Source organism: Urocampus carinirostris, chromosome 12 (genome assembly GCF_059441175.1).
Source record: "Urocampus carinirostris isolate Australia breed hairy pipefish chromosome 12, RoL_Ucar_1.0, whole genome shotgun sequence".
Taxonomy (NCBI): Eukaryota; Metazoa; Chordata; class Actinopteri; order Syngnathiformes; family Syngnathidae; genus Urocampus; species Urocampus carinirostris.
In genome coordinates, this window is record NC_142360.1 from 9,321,290 (window position 1) to 9,342,710 (window position 21,421).

At 39.5% G+C, this 21,421-nt stretch overlaps 1 protein-coding gene across 4 annotated transcripts in view; it reads right to left on the minus strand.

Annotated features, from left to right (window-relative positions):
* Positions 1-13,308, minus strand: part of sema6bb (sema domain, transmembrane domain (TM), and cytoplasmic domain, (semaphorin) 6Bb) — a 298,494-nt gene extending 285,186 nt beyond the window's left edge. For all 4 annotated transcript variants that reach the window (XM_088349347.1, XM_088349350.1, XM_088349348.1 and 1 more), the window contains exon 1: positions 12,823-13,308. The gene's annotated coding sequence lies outside the window, so the exon portion shown is untranslated. The remainder of the gene's footprint in view (positions 1-12,822) is intronic.
* Between the last annotated feature and the right edge of the window lie 8,113 nt (positions 13,309-21,421).

Sequence of the window (21,421 nt, forward strand, 5' to 3'; positions counted from 1 at the left end):
ACGCATACACCTCCTTTAGAAACTGTCGACTTCCTCCATGGTAAGTTCTCATTATGAATTCGTATTTTATTTCGTTAATCGCATCTTATTTATCTTATTACTGTGTTTTTATGTTTAATAACTTTTTGAATTTGTTCTAAGTGATCAGGAACATGTGTTTTATAGCTATTTAGTGTTAATTTTGAGGATTTTGGAAGGCTGGGGACGGATTAATTGGTTTTACGTTATTTCTTTTGTGGAAAATTTGTTCGAAATACGGGAAAACGGAGATACGAGCTCAATCCGGAAACAAATTGATCTTGAATGTAATCAAGTCAAGTTATCTGCATTTGTTTACCCCTTAATCACAAGATGTCTCAAAAGGCTGCACAGACTACAGCCTATTATTACACCATCCCCTAATCTAAAACCTACATGAGGGCAAGGAAAAACTCAAAAACCTCAACATGAGGAAAATGAAGAAACCTTGAGAAGGGACCGCACATGAGGTCATCCCCCAGGCTGCAATTGATGTTGCAATAACAAATAATACACATATATTGTCAACATAGAATATAGGTTATTCATATGCTGGAGAAAAGAAGTGTGTTTTAAGGCTAGATTTAAAGTTCCACAGAGCTTTCAGATCGAATCTTGGGGGGCCAAACATTCCACAACACCGGGGCACAAATGGAGAACACTCAGGAACCTGGAGATCTCATCTGGGCTGGCAGTGATAAAAAAATATGTAAGCATTTTTCCTACACTTGCATTTTAAAGTCCAATTTGGTAAATTACTTTCGATGACGACAATTATTTAGATTTTTTACTTTTACTTAACCCTCATCCTGTGTTAGGAATTGGTACCACTAACCATTGTTAACAGGTAAATTTTGACCCAGTGTTTAACTCAGTCCTGACCACAAAAAAGAAGTACTGCGCAATATAGATAGATAGATAGATAGATAGATAGATAGATAGATAGATAGATAGATAGATAGATAGATAGATAGATAGATAGATAGATAGATAGATAGATAGATAGATAGATAGATAGATAGATAGATAGATAGATAGATAGATAGATAGATAGAGAGAGAGAGAGAGAGAGAGAGAGAGAGAGAGAGAGAGAGAGATAGATAGATAGATAGATAGATAGATAGATAGATAGATAGATAGATAGATAGATAGATAGATAGATAGATAGATAGATAGATAGATAGATAGATAGATAGATAGATAGATAGATAGATAGATAGATAGATAGATAGATAGATAGATAGATAGATAGATAGATAGATAGATAGATAGATAGATAGATAGATAGATAGATAGATAGATAGATAGATAGATAGATAGATAGATACTTTATTCATCCCCGAAGGGAAATTCACATTTCCAGCAGCATCCCTGAGCTGAGAACAGTACAATAATAAAGCCAAAAGAATACAATATACAAATACCCAGTGTGACGTGCAAATGCCCACTGTAGCGTGTTATATAGAGTTATATAGTTAATACAACATCTAAACAAACATTACATGCATCAATCACAATATATTCACATTGTAATTTGATATTATGGCTCCTGAGACTCGTCAATTGTTACATTTTAACCTTGAAACAGGCCACTAGAGCCCTAACACCACACAAGGCTTAAATGGCTATTTATTTGTAGAGGTAAAAAAAAATTAAGTGTCAGAACCAGAACAGATGGTAGACCCAAACCCGTAACGCTTCACAACAAACTATTGCGGAAACTGAGAAGTCAGGTATGGAAATTCAAGCGCTAGCAATCACTGGGCAGAAGGAGCGGGGAGCTCACGGGATCGCAGCATGGTCGAAAGGCAGGAACGAGTTGAGTAGACGGGACAGGCGATCGGAGCGTGGTCGATGGGCAGAAACGAGTTGTGTAGCCGGGACGGGCGATCGGTGCGTGGTCGATGGGCAGAAACGAGTCGAGTAGCCGGGACAGGTGATCGGAGCATGGTCAAAGGAAGGAAAAAGTCAGGGACCCGGAGACGATCAGGAAGCCAGGGACAGACGAGCAGGATACAGGTAAGGACGGGACAGACGGGATCACGAGACAAATAGTGCTTGTCTTGCATGTGTGGATATTCGCTGACAGACAGACCGGGAGTGAATGGAAGGATTGAGTTTAAATAGGAGGGGAACCAATCAGGCAACAAGCAGCAGCTGGCGCCAAATAAGCGGGCACAGGTGAGGGCAATGGGCAATCGTGACATTTAGCAATATTTGCTTTAAAGGCAATTTAATTAACAGGCTGTTAAAATTGTTTCTTACAAGTTGTGGCAAAATAACTTATCCATTGGAAATCCACTGGATACTCCGTTAGTTGTGGATCAATCAGATGATTGTTGCACTGCTATTCAATGAAACTAAAAGTATTCATGTCCCAATACTTGCGACCTAAACCAAACCCAACAAAATCAGAAGACCATCAAATGAATTTGGACCACATTCTTTAACTGAATGTTCCCCCAATGGCTTGTTCGCCAAGAAGTGGAAAGGACAATTTTATTTCCTTTACTTACCCTCAAGTGTTATTTTCGCTCTGTATTGCACTCATTTGACTTATTTCAAGTGAACGCAGTAAGAAATGCTGACAGAAGGCCCTGGGGATTATCCACACTCAAAACGCAAGCTGATTCTGGATAGACAGATTTGTACTTTTATTCTTTTACGAAGCAGAAAAATGCAAATACGTCTAAAACTCCCTGCTTGTCTTCATACACCGTGGTGGAGAGAAGTGTATATTTCGGAGGGGGCCCTGACAAAGCTAAAAGAACTTAAAGCAGCAAAGTGGGCTAATATGAGGTTGCGGCAGAGAGAATTCGATCAATAAAGGCACTCGAGGGAAGTTGTTTAAGCCGGCCAACATTTACAAGAACATGGATCGCCGCTCTAAGTACGCTGCCGTGTTTGTCTAGGAGAGAACGCTTGTTGAACAATGCTGGAGCGGACCCGGGGCCCCACAGGTGCCCGAAACAAGACGCAGTGAAAAATGAGACCTCGTGCAAATGCAGCTGTTTTGATGGCTACAACAGTCACTCTACTGCGGCTGCTGGCATTTAAGAAACAAGCAAAAACACTGAGCTCTTTGTAACAATAATGCCCAGACTCGAACCTAAGGCACACATGTGTGTCCCTCACAGAGACAGTGGCAACCTCTTGTTGTCAAAACAGTATGAAGTTCCTCAGGGCAAAGTCTATTAAGCCTAACGTTCTACACTTAAAAATACTTGCACAAAAAGTCCCTTTTGTTTTCTATCATCCAATCAGCCTACGCTTAATCTGTCACATTTTGCTGTGTGGTTGGATCGATTTGTCATGCCTGGCACGAGGATGATGTAATCAAAAGACATAAGTGAAGCCACAGGGCAAAGGCAGTAACCATCAAACAGCAAAATGCAGCAATAAATGACAAAAGGGTGTAGAATGCACGGGATATTTCCATTCGTCCATTCCAGCCACCCAAAAAGAGCTCTACTTGTACTCTATTGATGTAATGCGTCAATTCACAACAGCATTGTGCGACCTTGTCTGGTGCGCAGCAGGAAATCCAATTTCATATAATTGGTGACCACAAATTCAACTGTGTTGAATGTTTGGTACAAAGTACAATACAAACAATTGAAAATGTAATGCAAAAGGTTCAATGGAGTTTCCAAGTAAAATATTTGGCACAGGAAAAAACTATTACAGGACTTCAAAAAACATTATGCGTTATTTAACACCTCCTAGTGGTTAAAAATTAACTAATTCATTTGAAAAAAAATAAACAATATTTATTAAAATAAAATAAAAAACTATAATATATCTTTTAAAATACAGACGCTCCCCTACTTATGACCATTCGACTTACACAAAACGGGAGATGCGAACATTTTTTTCGGGATGTCGAAAAATATCCAGACGCTGCTGTAAGTTAGATTTTTTATTGTGTGCACCTTTTTTCAAGTAGAGAACAGTACCGTAATGCTTCTTTCTGCCGCTACCGGCGTGTAGTGGCGCTATGAGAGGTCACCCAGCAACCACCCCGAAGAAGAAGTCCACTTCCTCTTACTAGTCCGTGTGTAAACATTCCATACTGTATCTCCAGCATGCTAAGAACTTTGATATTTTTCCTGTTTAATATATCGTGCATCTATTCAATATGGTGTAAAGTGTAAAGAAGCCGTTTCTTTTGAAATAAAAGTGGAATATGGCAGCTTGATGCGGTTGAGAAAATGGTCGGAATGCTTTTTTTCTGACACTTTTTACCGGAATAAGAAAGCTTGATGCGGTTGAAAAAATGGTCGGAATCCTTTTTTTCTGACACTTTTTACCATCAAGGAGGACCCCTTGAAGCACATTTCCAAAAGTACCTTAAAATTACCTTTATCTTTAGAGAGCATATTCTTTTATGAAATGTTAATTTTTTAGGAACAAACAATACAGGTTACTTATTCAAGCCTTAAACGTACGTATATAAACCTTAAACATACAAAATATAGCACTGACGCAACAAATTCAACTTAAATAAAAACATCGTTCGTAAGTAGGGCGGCGGCTGTACTCGTAGGTCAAGGAATTGGCAGTTATTTTACATAACATGAACCCAGGGAGCTGACATTATTGTCAGACATCATGCCGCTACGGATACCCCCAAAATCCAAAAACCTTGCTAAAGTCTGGGGAAAAATAGTATAGAATAGTAATAGAAAAATAGTGCAGTTTGTTCTCATTGATTTTTTGTCATTTGAATTCCTTCTAGTGCTTTTTAACACTCGTTTTTGGTTGCGATACACATTACAGCAACATCTAGTATTTCAATATAAAAGAATTGTCCTTTAAATTGAAAAAAAAAACCTGACGTCTTCCATATCAGACCGTTTTTCTAATTCAAACGTTTATTTTTGCTCATTTTATTTCTAACAAATAGCCCCAAAAATAAGAAAAAAACTTCAACTTGGCAAATTTATTGAACTTTTAATATACTATTACTTTTACTTGTTTTACTTGAAGAAAAAAATATTACAATAATATAATATATGAGTTTTGGTAAATAATTTTGTTAACTAATTCTGTTAAAAAGTGACCAACAATTTTAAGCTGTCAACTTTGGTACTGTTAGAATATTGAAATATCACACTACATGCAGTATTGATTTGAATCATAAAATCATTATTTCAATACTATTTACTTATTATCTTGATGTCTCAACGTATTCATTCATTCTGTTGTCTCTACATTGTTCCAAGTGATATTGAGTTTTCTATCGGGGAGAGACTTTGAGGTTTCCCATAGATCTTATCACATTACCTGAAAGATTCAGCAATGTATAGGCTTAACAGGACTGTGATGAGGATGGGGTTTTGTGAATATTACACTCACTCAAATTTTACATCTTTTCAAACCAAACCCCTATCCTACTAAAAAATACACAACCAACCATTTTGTCAACGCTTTCGTGAAGAACACACAAGCCCAGAATATATTCCATTTTTGTTTATTCACCTCAAAAGAACCTCTTCATTCCAGGGGTTGTTTTTCTCTTCAAGTCTCACGAGCTGGATGTTGATTTGAAAACGCAGAGAAGGAAGCTCATCCTCCTTCACTTCATTAGAGCATGCATGGATAACGTTAAAAAATGGAACCTGAGCAGAGGTTTTAAATGGTTATTTATATACAGTTTGTTATGTTTTCTCCATGTAGTGTGCTTCAAGATATTTTTCAATGTATAAAAGTGCTTTGTACAAAACGTGCCTTTAAGGAACGTTGAAAGGATATAAAGTAAAATAGAAAAAAATATATTCCACTATCCACGTAAAATCGATCAAGAGAGAAGCACGGACGTGTCACGGGAGCGCATTCCAGGCGCCATGTCGCAGAGCTGGTCAAATTAGCTAACTTTCCAATAAAGCACAGGGCTGCGCTCGCCTTGGATTAGCCAAGCTCCGTTGAACGCTTTGTTGAGGGTCTGAGGGGAGAATCGCAGGGGATGAGCAAAATCCCGCCAAAAAGTGAAATAAGCGCCGGGAGCTTGCAAAAGCGCACCCTACGCGGTGCAATCTGGCCACAGTCTGTTATCTCGCTTAAATGAAAACCTGCTCTTGAATGAAACATTGTTTCTTTCCATTCTCGTTTCCAGTCGGCTACGCCTTTAATTGTTCTTCATGTTGTCCGAGTCATTTCTCAAAGCAGCAGGAAAATCATTTTGACAGTTTCCAGGGTTATTTATGTCATTCTGTGAAAAACATAAACATGTCCGTCCATGCCTGGGAAATTGAATTAAACACTTGCCTGAGACCTTGAGTTTGATGCTTGACTATGATTCAGGGTTCAAAACCTGATCTGTGAAGCACTAGTCTCCAAAGACCAGGAACATAACGTGCCCATAAAAATATTTTATCGCTCAACATTCTGGACTGGACATAACTTAACACACTTAGAGTGTCAATGTCTTCCATGACCTCAAAGGTGAGACCAGCTCATTGGTGAGAAACATACGAAGATTTATTTCAATGTGAGTCGGTCAAAATGTCTTTCTACTAAAACAAGCACCAACAACAACTCCTATGCAGAGGATGAAAATAGTACAGAAGAGCACTTTACATGTGTTGCTTTCAAGCAAATTTAAAAACTTTTGTTAAGATACCTGTGTTTCAATCAGATCGCTTGTCAATGTAGTTGTATAGACAATAAATTTAGCTAGTTTGTTAGTTAGCTCATGAGCACTCAGCAATCAAGCTCGCCAGCTAGCCATATGCGTACTGAACTAGCTGACGAAAGTTTCACTTCCTATATTAATCCACGATTGTAGATTTTCTTGCATTTATAAATTCATCATTTCAGTCATGTATAATTTCTTTATTGTTTTAGTCATAATTATATAATAATTGTCACCCTTATTCAGTGGTGATTATACAACTTTTCAATTATTACAGTTAGTCAAGTCATGTCATGTTTATTTGTATAGCCCTTAATCACAAAGAGTATCAAAGGGCTGCACAGACCACAGATTATTGCAAACCACAGACTATTATGACACCATCGCCTGATCTAAAACCTACATGAAACTCAAAAACCTCAACATGAGCAACAAGTGGCCTTGAGCGTTATCATATTCGACTTGCTAGAACCGACTTAGGCAAAGGTTCGCTATGCAGTGGAAATTTTCCACAGCTGGTCCTGAAATTTGTTTAAGTTTAGGTTTTATTCAAGCTTATTGACCACCATTTAGTATAAGAATGATTGTAATCCAATTTGTCTTTGCACTTGTTATTCACTATAGCCATATCTGTAACTAATTTTGTGCCTGGAATATTCTGCGAATAAAACCTTGAAAAAATCTGTTCTTCCCCTCCAACCTTTATTTTGATGACCGACCTTCAAACCAATTTGCAAAGGGGAAAAAAAACGTTTACTAAGCTAGCAAACTAGCCATATATAAATGAGGTAACTTGCTTTATGTCTACTAAGCGAGCTAACTAGCAATATGTCGATCAAGCAGGCTATACAGGAATATATCAGGCTTGCCAACTATCCACACGTCTATCAAGATAGTGTTATGGGTCCAGGACTACCCAGGGTAGTACACAACAGTATTGATTTAAAGTGGCCTAGGCCTCACCCACAGGGTTTCTCTAAAATAAGGAGATTGTGTGTTGGAATGAGTCTGTGTGGGCCACTTTTCTTGAGTCTATTCACTGATGTGATTTATTTACAATAGTTAATAACAAACATTCTCAATTGAAAAGACAAATATCCAAAAAAGGTAACCATAAACAACATTTTGAAAATCCCTTGTAAAGTTCCACATGTGTTCATCTCATGTATTTTTATCCTATCACAGGTATTCAAATAAATAACCAAAAGTGCACTCCCAACCATTACTCTTTCAACTATCAACTCCAAACAAACACATGTAGATAAAAGAGATAAAGGACACTCTGTATCAAAGAGGTGAAAATGAACTCGCGACTTATTGAACTCTCTTTTTTAAATAACCCATCAAGGTCTTTTTAACCCCTTTAAACTCAGAACAAAGCACTCGTTCGACATTCAAACGGTCAGATATATTGCTACACACATGCCAATACTTAGGGTGTAAATTATTTGTGTACAGACGCTGCCCTCCTTACGGACAAAATGGGTTCCGGACGATCGTTCGTAAGTTGAATTTATTGGTAACTTGCTTCAGTGCTATACTTTGTATGTTTAAGGTTTATAAAAGGTATGTTTAAGGTTTGTGTAAGTAACCTGCCTTGTTTTGTACTAAAAAACAAACATTTCATAAAATAATATGCTCTCTAAAGATAAATAGAGTTGAGTTTAACTTACTTTTGGAAGATGCTCTTCAAGAGGTCTTCCTCCGAGGTAAAAAGTGGCCCAAAAAAAAAGTCAGGTTTGGTCACCTAATGACTCCCAACAAATCAGTTGGGTTGGGCGAGGGGGCTGGGTATCCCCTCCTCTGTATCGATTTCCCAGAAAGAGTCAGAAAAGACTCTAGCCACCTCCCACTAGGGGGACATGGCTCTGGTATATAAATATATATATATATATAGAGAGAGAGAGATAAATTAAATCAATATAAATTGTGTTCAATATCTATCAAAATAAAGTGCTGACTCTTTCTAAATAAAATAAAATTTTCACACTCATTTACGAGGGTATCACGAGCAAATAAGCCATATGTCTACCTAAAGTTGCCATATCTCTATCAAGTTAGCTATGTCTATCGAGTTAGCAAACTACCCAATTGTCTATCAAGCTATCAGTCTGGCTATGTGCTATTCAATCTGGTAAAAGCCAAAAGGATTGGGAAAAAAAGGGCGGATGGGACTTGAAAATAAGACTTAAAGACTCTTGTCTGGCCAAGACTGATTGACGCATTCCGTGCAACAGAATCGTTTTTTTTTTTGGGGTGGTGTCATTCCCTTGGCTGTGTCCGCTTTTTCGTTCTCTCTCACACTCGGGGCTCCAACTCCTTGGGGGCGCCACTTACTCCTCTTGTCTCTCTTTTCCAGTCCACACACTTCAGAAATGGACAAAAGGCAATGGAAGGAAAGCCATTTGAATTTGAAACAGGGAAACCACTACAAATAAGAAAGCAACGTGCAGCTTGCCAGGAGGGAAACCAAAGAAAAGGAGCTAGTTTACGGGAGCTCCCATATGGAGAAAAAGGTCACTGGGAAGTGCATTCATGTAATAATTATTGGAGAAATGTTGAACTGATACAACGATTCGAAACAACTCTGCTTTGAACTTTTGTAGCAAACACACCACTTCGTTTGAAAATAATATGGCTCACGCTTCAAGCCAAGCGTGCATAAAGACAAGGAAACACATGTGGAATCATTTTACAATAATAAAAAGTGCATTGTGTCTCTAACCTGCTCCAATAACAATCTTAGAAGACGCAAGCCACTCACTAAAATCACAGAAATTCAGGACGGGGTAACAATATTACCAATCAGATGCATCGACATTTCGTTCTGTATACACGTGTACTAGAATGACAATAAAGTAGATCTGAATCTGAATCTGAATCTGAATCTGAATAACTATTCATCATACAAAACGGCAAAATTAGAGAGTGAAAGGTGACTTTGATATCATATGGCGTAATTTATGCCACAAGTTTCTGGACAAGAAAAACAAAAATTTGGAAAAACGGGTTGATTGCTGCATGCTTTGAAAGGGAAGAAGTAGCACCACCTGGCGGACTCACAATGAAAGGCGCTCCAAATGAGCCCAATTAGTATGGCGGATACTTTGGATTGCTGGCAACATATAAGTTGATTTTTGTGTTTAGTGAGTAGCTTTGTGCGATTTTTATTCATGGGAGAGAAATAAGGAAGAAGATAATTCATAGAAAGTATTGTTGACCAAATAATGGCCCAATAAAATAGTCTTTGTATCTCTGAAAACATTAAATATTACACTTTGAATGACTTCAGCACTGTCCTTAATGCCATAAACATCTAGATTTTTCGTTTGGATTTTATTGCTAGTTTGTTTTGGGGGTTATAGCAGTTCTAATAAAATACCACGTGTCTATTTTCATTTATTTATTCCACATTTAATTTTCTTTCAAGCTTGTTGCAGCAAACATGACATCACAAAATGAACAAAGGACCGAAAATAAAAAAAGGGATGACAGGTTGAAGCCAAAGGTTTATAAAAGACCTGTCCCTTAAACAACTTTGGGCATTATTTCTATCAATCCTTGAAACTCATTATCATGTCTTATGGTGGGAGTTGTTAACAAGCGACTCTGGTGGCTCCCTGGCGCTTTTTCAAAAATGGTTGATAATGGAAAATTATTTTCAAACACGACACGAAATTTTTAACATTTTCCAATGAATACAGATCGTTACAGTATATATACTGTATACAGTGGTCTCCAACGTGGTACTCGCGGGCACCAGGATTCCCCCCTAAGGACAGCTGAGGTGTCCGTGGACCTGTTAGTTCCCCGGTGCATGGTCATTGTGATTTTCTAGTCACATTATTTATTAGTGGTTGACTGAGTTGATTTCATCCTACATCCAATATTTAGCCTGGTAATAACATAATAACAACATAATGTTAATTTAATGTTAATGTTATTTTAGAAATGCATATCAAATTGGTTCCTCTTGCGCCAATTCGTAACAAAAAGTGGTTCTCGGCTTGAAAAACGGTTAGAGACCCCTTATGTCTAGAAAGTATGCGTTGCCTTACATAGATTTTAGTAGCTCCAAACCTGTTTTTTTTCTCTCCTTCAACACTGTGGGTAGCCAACCCCCATCTTATGTCATTATAACAGTCATTTGTTAAACTATTAAGAAATTACCACAATGAATCACATTACGGTCATACCTCTACTTACGAACGTCTCTACGTACGAATTTTTCAGGTTACGATCAAACTGAGCATAAAAAAACGACCAAGAGGTTTAAATATTTTTTTTCAGGATACGAATAAACAGACCAGTACCAGTACGCAGTACTGTACCTGGCAATGCGTGAGGGCCTGGCATGCTCTTGTGTCTACCGCTTGTTCTTTGTGCCCACTTCCTCTTTGTGTCCACTTCCAGTCCGATTCCCGCTTGTAAACAGTACTGTACTCTACTATATGCTAGCGATACGAAACATTAACTATGGATCCCAAGAACGACATTCGGAAAAGTGAGCAGCAAGGTGAAAAGAAACCGAAAATAGTTTTTTTGGACATTGCAACAAAGCAGGAAATAATTGAACAATATGAAAAGGGGATGCTAAAATACATGACCGTAATACATCTACGATCGCCACGATTATTAAACAGAAGGAAGCGCTAAAATGTACAGCTCCTTCCAATAGGTCTTGAGGTGGATGAAATCGACCTCAATGAGCTGATACAGGAGCACAACGAGGAGCTTTCAACAGAGCTGCAGGAATTGGAGGCGATGCATTACACCGCTGTGCAGGAGGACTTTAGAGACGACAAGGAGGAGGACGCACCCATCATTTTATCCGCCAAAATTAAGGACATCTTGGCAAAATTTCATGAAGTCTCGGAATTTGTGGAACTTCATCACCCAGAAATAGTTTTGACCGGTCGGGTTATTGCTCATTATGATGACGTCTGCCTCGCACATTTCCTTGGGATTGTCAAAAGCCGGCGAAAGCAGACGTCGTTGGATCAGTTCTTCAAGAAACAGGACGCGAAAAAAAGCCTGCTTTACCAGTCGTAAACAAAGAGTCCAGATGAGATAGTGTAATAATAGTCTGTGGTTTGCAATACTCTGTGGTCTGTGCAGCCCTTTGACATTCTTTGTGATTAAAGGGCGTCACAAATAAACATGACTTGACTTTACTTAAAAAGTAAGAGAATATTTGTATTATTTCCTTTATTCTTTGATATATTTTTTTTACATTGTATGCCTCTCGTTTTTAAGTTTTTTGTGTTGTATTTGTTACACGTTCTGATGTTTTTTTATGATTTATTAAATAAAAAAACATACTTTTGCATTTCTTGGAACGGATTATCGAATTTATATTGACAAGGCACCTCTACTTACAAATTTTTCAGGTTAAAAATCTACTCCCGGAACGAATTAAATTCGTAAATAGAGGTACGACTGGAGACATTTTGCAGTTTCTGAGTTGTTTGTCTAATTCCGTCTTCCCCCTACTGTCCAGCAACAATTCAACGTGTAAAACGAGAAGAGGGGGGGGAGGTCATGCAGCAAGTGAGAGAAGCATCCTTTTTGTAGGAAACTGCATGATATTGAATAGTAACTTTCAGATTGTTTTTGCAAAGGCGAAACCACGATGCTCCAGAACGGGATGCAACTATGCAAGTGACCTCCTGTTGTGTCCCGTGATGTGATGCGGGTGGGAGTGCATGTTGGCACAGAACACGCGGGTGGGTGGCTAGTGGGCATTAGCTACCATCAGATGCAACAAACACACTTAACTCGACAGGAATGTTGGAGTTTTTTTGCAAGTAAACCCGGCTCGCATTCATTTGTTCTAATGAGCATATTGCATAATACATAGAGGAGGAAAGGGCAAGCACCGCAGGTTAAATCCCAAGCGTCTCAATTAAAAACCCGGCTGACTGAGGCGGTTTTCATGTTAATTTGCACAACCGTGACAATTGCTTCAATAAATTACTCCCAGCTTAAAGCTGTTTTTTTAGTGTCCGGCGAGGGAATCTGGACTCATTTAGCGCGTGGCTGCGAGCTACGCAGTAAGAAAATGAAGGTAAAATAAGCAAGGATACAGCGCTGTCATGATGCGGCATATTAGGAGGAGAATTAAAATAAATAAAAACAAAAAAGTGCACCGAACAGTTGCTATCACTTACCTGGATTATATGAAGTGCGTGGAAATGTTCCGAGTAGTTGTGACGAAGTGTTCCTCTTTGAGGGGGGAAATCCGCGTGATCTCCAAGGGAGTTCGGTCCAAACTACTCCCGTCGCACCTGTCTTCCAGTCCGGGTTGGGGGCGGCGAGGTGAATGTTTATGTCCCGGACTTGAGTACCACCTGTCCCCCCTGGTCCAAAACACAAGCCACAAAAGTCTATATGGCGCGGCGGCACATGGCCACACACGCCGGGATCGCCCCGCCTAGAATGTCCGTAGAGGAGAGAGCCACGCCGGGCTTGCGAGGCAAATTGTATCCGCCTTCGGTTCTCCGGTCTGGTTCTCGTTGCGCTCTCCTTGGGAAGAGTGAGCTTTGCCGCCCCCTTCCTCGGCGTATTCAAATGAGGTCCAAGCTTCCCTTCCCTCCCCGAGACGGGCCGGGCCAGCTGGGCTTGTTCGAAGGAGGAGGGGGATGCACAATCTCGGACTGAATCTTGAGGTTGACAACAGAGTCTAGTCTCTCTCTTTCTCTCTTTACTGGGAACCGTTGAAGACTCGCGAAGGAAATGAACAGTTGCCAAAACCTGAAGTAGAATCACGCAAGCACTGGAATGGAATTAATTAAATTTTAGCTGGGGTGGGCTCCAGCACCCCCGCGACCCTACTGAGGATAAGCGGTGCAGATAATGGATGGATGGATAGGATTACAGTACAGTTTTCTTTCTTGTCATTGATAACAAGGTGGTGAACAATGTTTATGGCGGGGTTTAGACGTGGGAATTCAGGATGATCATGTAATGGAAGACTTAAAAGAGAAAAAGAAGATGAAAGAAGAATATCAGGATACATAGGCAAGTGTTTATGCCCTGTGACTGGTTGGCAACCAGTACTGCCTGAACATTGCTGGGTTGGGCTCCAGCAACCCCTCGACCCTACTGGGATAAACGGTAATGGATGGATGGAGGGAAGTTATTACAAATTAGTGCTTGGAGATTTGCCTATAATGTTAGAGCATCACCCATCTATCCATTTTCTGCACCGCTTATCCTCAGTTGGGTCGCAGGGGTGCTGGAACCCATCCCAGCTGTCTTCGGGCAATGGGCAAACGCCCTGAACTGGTTTCCAGCCAGTTGCAGAGCCCAGAGAGACAAAGTCACTCTCTCATTCACATTTAGGGACAAGTTGCACCAGCCAATTAACCTGATGTGCACGTTTTTGAAATCTGAAGGAAACCAGAGTGCCTGGGGGAAACCCACACAAGCACGTAGAGAACATGCAAACTCCTCACAGGAAGCCTGGTAGCTGGATTTGAACCCACAACCTCAGAACTAGTCCACAAAGGCACTAACCACTCATCTGCCGTGCCACCCTTAGAGCATCGGAACAACACTTTAAAATAGAGTGATGTCATTGGCAGCAACCTATTTCCAAAACAAGAGTATAAAAATAAATATGAATATACATTCTGTATATATAAGCAAGATATATCTGCCAGGACTAGAACGGAAACAGGACCCACTTGCGTGACGTTTACCACAAGTTTTATTGAAAGAGAGAGTAAGGGTTCCGCCCACGATCCGGTGTTCGCTGGGCGCGGGAAGCAAGTCGCTCTCGTACTCGGATTGTGATCCGAACACGGAAGTGGATCTTCGTAGTGAGGAATGGTGGTGTCAGGGGCGGAAAACTAGTCGGTAGCCGGGATAGGGAGAGCAAGACGTGATCAGGGTCGGAAACGAGTCTTTAGCCAGAACGGGAGAGTAGACGCAGTCTGGAACAAAAAGGGGTCATAAGCCGGGACGGGAGAGCAGACGTGGTCGGGATCCAAACAGGTCGTAGCCGGAAACAGGTGAGAGTCAGGGTCAAAAAAGGCTAGCCTAGTATGCACGAAGTTTCGCAGATGGACTGACAACATGTGTTTGACCACTAAGTTTCACTGTATTGTGCAGTGCACCCAAACGAGTGCTAAAAACGATAAGGGAGAATAAAAACTACATAGACTTAAACTGACGAAAAAGTAAAAGTTTTCTTTTCACTGTTTTTGCAAATGTTTTTGCTAGAAAGGAAAGAAAATGGGGAAAAGGGATAGGGGGAAAGGTGAGAGGAGAGAGAGTGGGAAAGGTGAGATGGCACAACATTCCTTTGGACAGGTAACTTAAAATTAGTTTTACCTGGTTATATCAGTATCAGAAATTATTTTCCCCCCATTTTATTAACACTCCACTTATTGAAACATGAATATTTTGTTTGTTTGTTTGTTTGTACATGATTCAATTGTTTGTTTGTTTGTACATGATTCAAATTGAATCTTTTCTTCCGGCGCCGTCACGAATGGCAGCCACTCCAGCAGCTCCCGTGTTATTTTCGATTGTTCTCGATTGTTCTCAGCTTAGGGATGCTGCTGGAAATGTGAATTTCCCTTCGGGGATGAACAAAGTATCTATCTATCTATCTATCTATCTATCTATCTATCTATCTATCTATCTATCTATCTATCTATCTATCTATCTATCTAAAAAGCGAGGGGACTGAGAAAAGAAAAGGGGAGAAATAAAGAAGAATAACAAACAATGTAAAGAATAAAGAAAGTATGAAAAACAAAAGGGCAAGAAAAAAGGATAGAACGACGGAAATAACAGTAAAGAAAAGAAAAAGAATAGAATAATAATGTCAAACTGCAAGATTGGAAATGATTCCCGGTCTTTGAGACCCCCAAGATCGAATGCACCTTCAGTCAAAACACTTGTGATTCGACAGTTTCATGGCAACAATTCCAACACTTTTTACTTTAATATTTCAGGAATAAAAAGTAAATATTTAGTCAAATGTGAATCATATAAACACACTGTTAGTATGATTCATAATGCAGGCTCTGAATTTATGATTAACGCCATGGGAACGCAAAATGTCCTACTTTCCCTCATCAACTGCCACATATTACAAAGTGTTCGAGAAGAATCGTTTGTGAACAAAACAAGCATAACAAGTGAAGAAGTGAGGCGCAGCTTTGTTTCACTATTTTGCTGTAAAACAAACATTATTGCTGCACGACACTCTTTGGGGGTGTATGCACCATGGCCACCAGTGGGCAGTATATTCAAATATTGATCAAGGGCACGAAGTCGCGTGGATAATCATTCTTGGCAGAGAACAAATAATACATGCCTGTGAGTCAGTCTAAAACAGTACTGTTTTTGCACTCATTTAAAATGTGGGATAAAAGAAAACTATCATGATAAAACGATTTCAAAGGCACAGCCACTGAATGGCCCACAGTCGTCCTCGTCCTCTTTCTCTTCAATTGGTGATCTCTTTTTCTTTTTCAGTCAATAGGCACCGTCCTGATTTTGTTTGAGAATGACTACATCTCATTTTTCTGCGATTTAATCAGTTGTATTGCCTTTTTTTGCCTGTAAAAATCGTCTCAAGAAAGTTAGTGATAAAGGGAAGAAAAAATGTAAAACAGTGACAACAATCGAGTTGAAAAAGGGAGTAATTGAGAATTACGAGAATGGTGTAAGAATGTCTGCCATCACAGCGATGCTTAAACAGTACACTTATATTATGCGGAGAGCATCCAAACGCAGACACTTGTGTCAGAATGACAGTCATCAATAGGGACATAGGAAGTATCAAAAGGTGCTCCGTAGAAAAAGAGAATCGAAAACCAAATAACAAAAACACAGACCATAAAAATGCCAGGCTAGATAAATACAAAGTCTCACCTAATCATAAAGAAACCACGAAAGTTTGGTGCAGACGCGCATGAATGTCAACGTTTCAAGGCTGAGAGTCAGTCAAAGCTGCCTTTAAATGCTACGAGTTTTAGTGAGTACCAGGTGTGTGTACTCCAGCAATCCGTCCCGTGGCGCCCTCTGATGGGCGTTGGTACACCGGGACCTCACAACAATAAATGATTTCAAATTGTTTCATTTTTATCTGTGTTACAGGTATATTAATTTTTATCATTGTTTATTTTAGGTGTGCATTTTAATAATATTTTGAGTTATATTTCTTTTCGCATGTGGCTATTTTAAAGCCGTTTCAGAGGAGAGGTTTAAATGCAAGTATGTAAGGTGATACTAACCAGGATACATACTTTTCCCTTTCATGATTTTAATAATTTGCAAGCTTAATAGTTACAGTTTTTCCAAGCTGCAGTAAATGTGTCCCCTGTGCCCTAGGTTAACCACCCAAAAGTTAAATCAAGCCAAGAACCGGCAAAGCGCCAAAGACGCTTTAAAGCTTTGCCTCATGAATAATTTGCCTCTAAAATAATGACACCCGCAGGCTTGACGACTCCGGTGATTAACACGTTGAAATGTGATTTCATCCCACTCGTTAATCCATCGCAGTAAACCAAAGATTTCTGCAACAATCACATCAACATCCCGGGAGACGAAAATATGCGCAAATTCCCGTCGCTAATGTCTTTTAGATGCTTGAGACTAATTCTGTGACGCACGAGTGCCTCAAAACAGTTTTCATGCAGCTATTCAGGGAATGTTTTTTTGTATCATTTCACATATATGTGCAGGGTGCTTTGACCCTTTAAATTCCAAACTGGGGAGAACATGCAAACTCCACACAGGAGGTTTTGATCTTCGATCTCATGACCTCAGAACTGTGCCGCACAAGCGCTAACCATTGCGCAGCCATGCTGCCCATATATATATATAAATATATATATATATATATATATATATATTTTTTTATATATATATATATATATATATATATATATATATATATATATATATATATATATATATATATATACATATATATATATATATATATATATACATATATATAAATATATAAATATATATATATATATATATATATATATATATATATATAAATATATAAATATATATATATATATATATATATATATATATATATATATATATATATATATATATATATATATATATATATATATATATATATATATATATACATACATATTTATACATACATATTTATACATATATATTTATATATATATATATATATATATATATATCAGGACACCCAAGTTCGCTGTACATATGAGTAGGGTGCAACAATAAACGAAGAGTAAAACAAGCAAGTAATAAAAAGCAATTAACACAGTAAAGTTAAAAGGGGGCTGTGTGTGAGGCACAGGGTAAAAAAAAAGGTAAGTCTGAAGAGGTAATTTTTGAGTCTGGATTTGAAGGTGGACAGGCTAGCAGAATTTCGAAGGTAAGGCGGCAATGAGTTCCAGAGCTGGGGGCAGAGCAGCTGAAAGCTCTCTATATATTGCATAGACAATGACTTCATAAAAAGAATCCTGACATGTCATAATTCAGGTAATTTACCAAATTACAGCTCTAGAAATACTTGAAACCATTCACTACACCCACCCTGGAGTCCCCAAACGCTCCCCCTTTGACCCAGTAACGTGGCAGTTACTGAGAAACATACATCAGCACGTTTATGGGCATTTCCCCATTTTACTTTGCTTAGTGTGTGTTTTTTTAATCTCAGTAACAAAGGAATCCATGTTAACAAGGAAGTAAAAACATCCTTCCTTTACTTTTACACTGAGTGGACGCTTGTGCGCGTCCTGCATGAGAAGCAACACCTGGATCGAGGAAAGATAAAGTGCATGAGGAGTTTCCATCTGCGTGTGTCCAGGGAGTGTTTTATGGCCACGGTGAAAACTTTATGGCCCTGTCCAGGCTGACGCTACACTCTGCCGGGCTATTCTCAGAAAGCCAGTTTAGGCTCCTGACAAACATAATATTTTTTTTAAATGAAGCCACTGTGCTTTTGATTAATATCAAGTTCATCATAATCTGAATAATCTTTCTTTTTGTCAGATTGTCTATAATAAATTCATTTTAATGCAAAAAACATACATCTAAAATCGGCAGAATGTTGCCAAAAGAATCCTTTCTTGTTAAATGTGAACTCTGATAATAACATAATTGATTTATTGGGAAAAAAAAGTATTGGTACTCGTGTCTCACTTGTCTCATTTTATTCCTGATAACAACATTTTTTTCCAGAAAGTATAAATGTCAAGAACCGGAAAAGGATCAGAACCCAAATGCGTGACGTTTCTCACACAAGCCTGTAATTTTACAGGAAATGGGGAGTCATGCACATTAGGCAGCAGTCTGGCATGGAATGATAGGAAGCCAGAGGCCGAGGAGATCGATACCAATTGCCCGAGCAGATATCGGACAGATGGGGTCGATACTGGACAGGGCGGGACGGACAGGATTGATATCAAAACATGATATTGAAATAAAAACAGGACAAACTAGACGGGGACGAAATTGAAAACCGATATCAAACAGGACAAAATAAACGGGAAATACCAACAGGGAACAGGACCGAGTCAAAACCAGGGTTTTGCTTTGCAGAGGTTCTTTGACGGACTGACAAAGGAAGAGTGAGAGCACTGAGCTAAGATAGACGGAAAGCCAATCTGTCAACGAACCGCAGCTGGCGCCGCATGGGCGGGGCAAATTGGGTGCCATGGCAACTGTGACAATGAATTTTTTTTTAAAAAACATTTACAAATTCTATAGTTACAAGAATCATTTCAAATTTGTTACAGCATTTCAGAGGATTGTAAAATAATTTGACCCTATTTGTATATTGTACCTGGTCAAACATCATTGTAACACTACTTTGCTGAGCATCTGCAGCTTCAGAGTGAGGCACACAATTCCCTTGCCTCGTTGCAGAGTGTGATAGTGAGACAAAAGATTCTGATTTGGTGCACACCTCAGTCCCAAACGATAGAATTAGTGATCGTATTAGCAAGCTAACAGAAGGTCAAACAATCCAGTAATTTCTATCTTGTTGAAACGACTTTATTTCATTAAGGTGTCACAACCAGAACAGGAGTAGGACCCAGATGCGAAACATTACAAGTTTTTTTGCAATACAGAGGAAAGTCAGCACCAGCGATCCGGTGCTCGCTGGACGCGAGAAGCAAGCTGCTCACGGGATCGGAGCGTGTTCTGAATGCAGAAGTGCATGTTCCAGAGCGGGAGAACGTAGCATGGTTAGACGGAAAAACAGGTCGTTAGCCGGGACGGGAGATCAACACGTGGTCGGGGTCAAAAAACGGGTCGTAGCAGGAGACAAATGAGGAAATCAGGAACGGATAGTTGAAAACAGGTGACAAAACAGGACCTACGGGAGTCAGAGTCAAAAATGCTTGCCTGGTCTAAACAAAGGTTCGCTGACGGACTGACAAAGGGAGAGTGAAAGCGCTGAGCTTAAATAGGAGGGGGAACTAGCAGCAGGTGGCGCCAAACGAGCAGGCACAGATGAATGTAATGAGTAATCATGACAAAATGAGGATTACCTGTCCGATGATACTTTTATTTGAAAGGAGCAGCGCATAGACTTCACTAAATTTAGTTAAGATAAGACAATAAAATGTTTTTTCTAAGCTACAATTTATGTATGGTAGGTTCATTTATTCATAAATCTGACTGGGCCTCACCAGGAACAAACCTCACCCCACGTCACTGCTTTATTCAATTACAAGATAATTAAGTTCTCGCGAAGGGATTTGTCAAAACTTTCCGCCAATTAGAGGTGCCTGGCCTCCAAAAGTTTTTGAATCCCGACTCTAGAGAAAGCCACATCAATATTCTAGTGGCCGAACTTATTGAACTCCCGTGGGAAAGAGCTGTCTATCTTCCCGCACCATACGTTTTATCATGTTTACTGCAGCGAAAGCACAACACTATAAGGCCATTAGGGGCAGAGCAAACCAACAATGGACCGAAACTAGCCTTATAAATCCCCATAAAGCTGTTTTTCGTTCCAGGTGACGGTATCGGCCTTATCACGTTGCCGACTCAGGCTTTGTGTTTACGTTCCGATATTCTCGTAACTCACCAGGGTGCATACGCGCCATCATCCATAGCTGACACCGCTCTAATATTTAGTTTCCCCCTAAAGGTTTTCCTCAATTTCACCATGAGCCTTTATTATTCTCTTTGCCTACCCCGTTGCGCGTCATGGAACTTTGAGCCTTTATTCAACAAAAGAACTTGATCTGTTTTATCTTCCGTCAAAGTTTGTGTGATGCGATAAATAAATAAGGATCCTGTCGTTTCTCCCTTTCATCCCGCTCGTCTTGTCAGAGTAGGCGGGCGTTAGGCCCCAGCGGCAAGAAAACGAATTAAAGTCCCCCCACCCGCAGCTTGAAGTCTTACACCCTAAATAGGTCACGGATGAAAAATGTATCCCAAACACAAAGTCATCGCTATAGATTGTGACATAAATGATCTCATAAGTGTGACTGACTTCACACTGACTGCAGAGTGATTGAACCGAATTGATAAAAGCGACAGAAAAGTACCCTCGACATATTTCAAAGTGTACGACAAGCTAAGTGGCGTTTTACGAAAGGAGACACTGTCAGTTCAGCGAAGAAAACCAAGAAACAAAGAAAATGCAACTGCTGGGAACTCTGTGTTGGTGTTAGCATATCAATGTTAACAAGGTCTGGGTCTTGTAAGCTCGCTGTCACTTTCGAAACTTGTAAAAAAGGGTACTCTCTAGCTAGCTCCATTTAGTATAAGCAACACAGGCGAGTT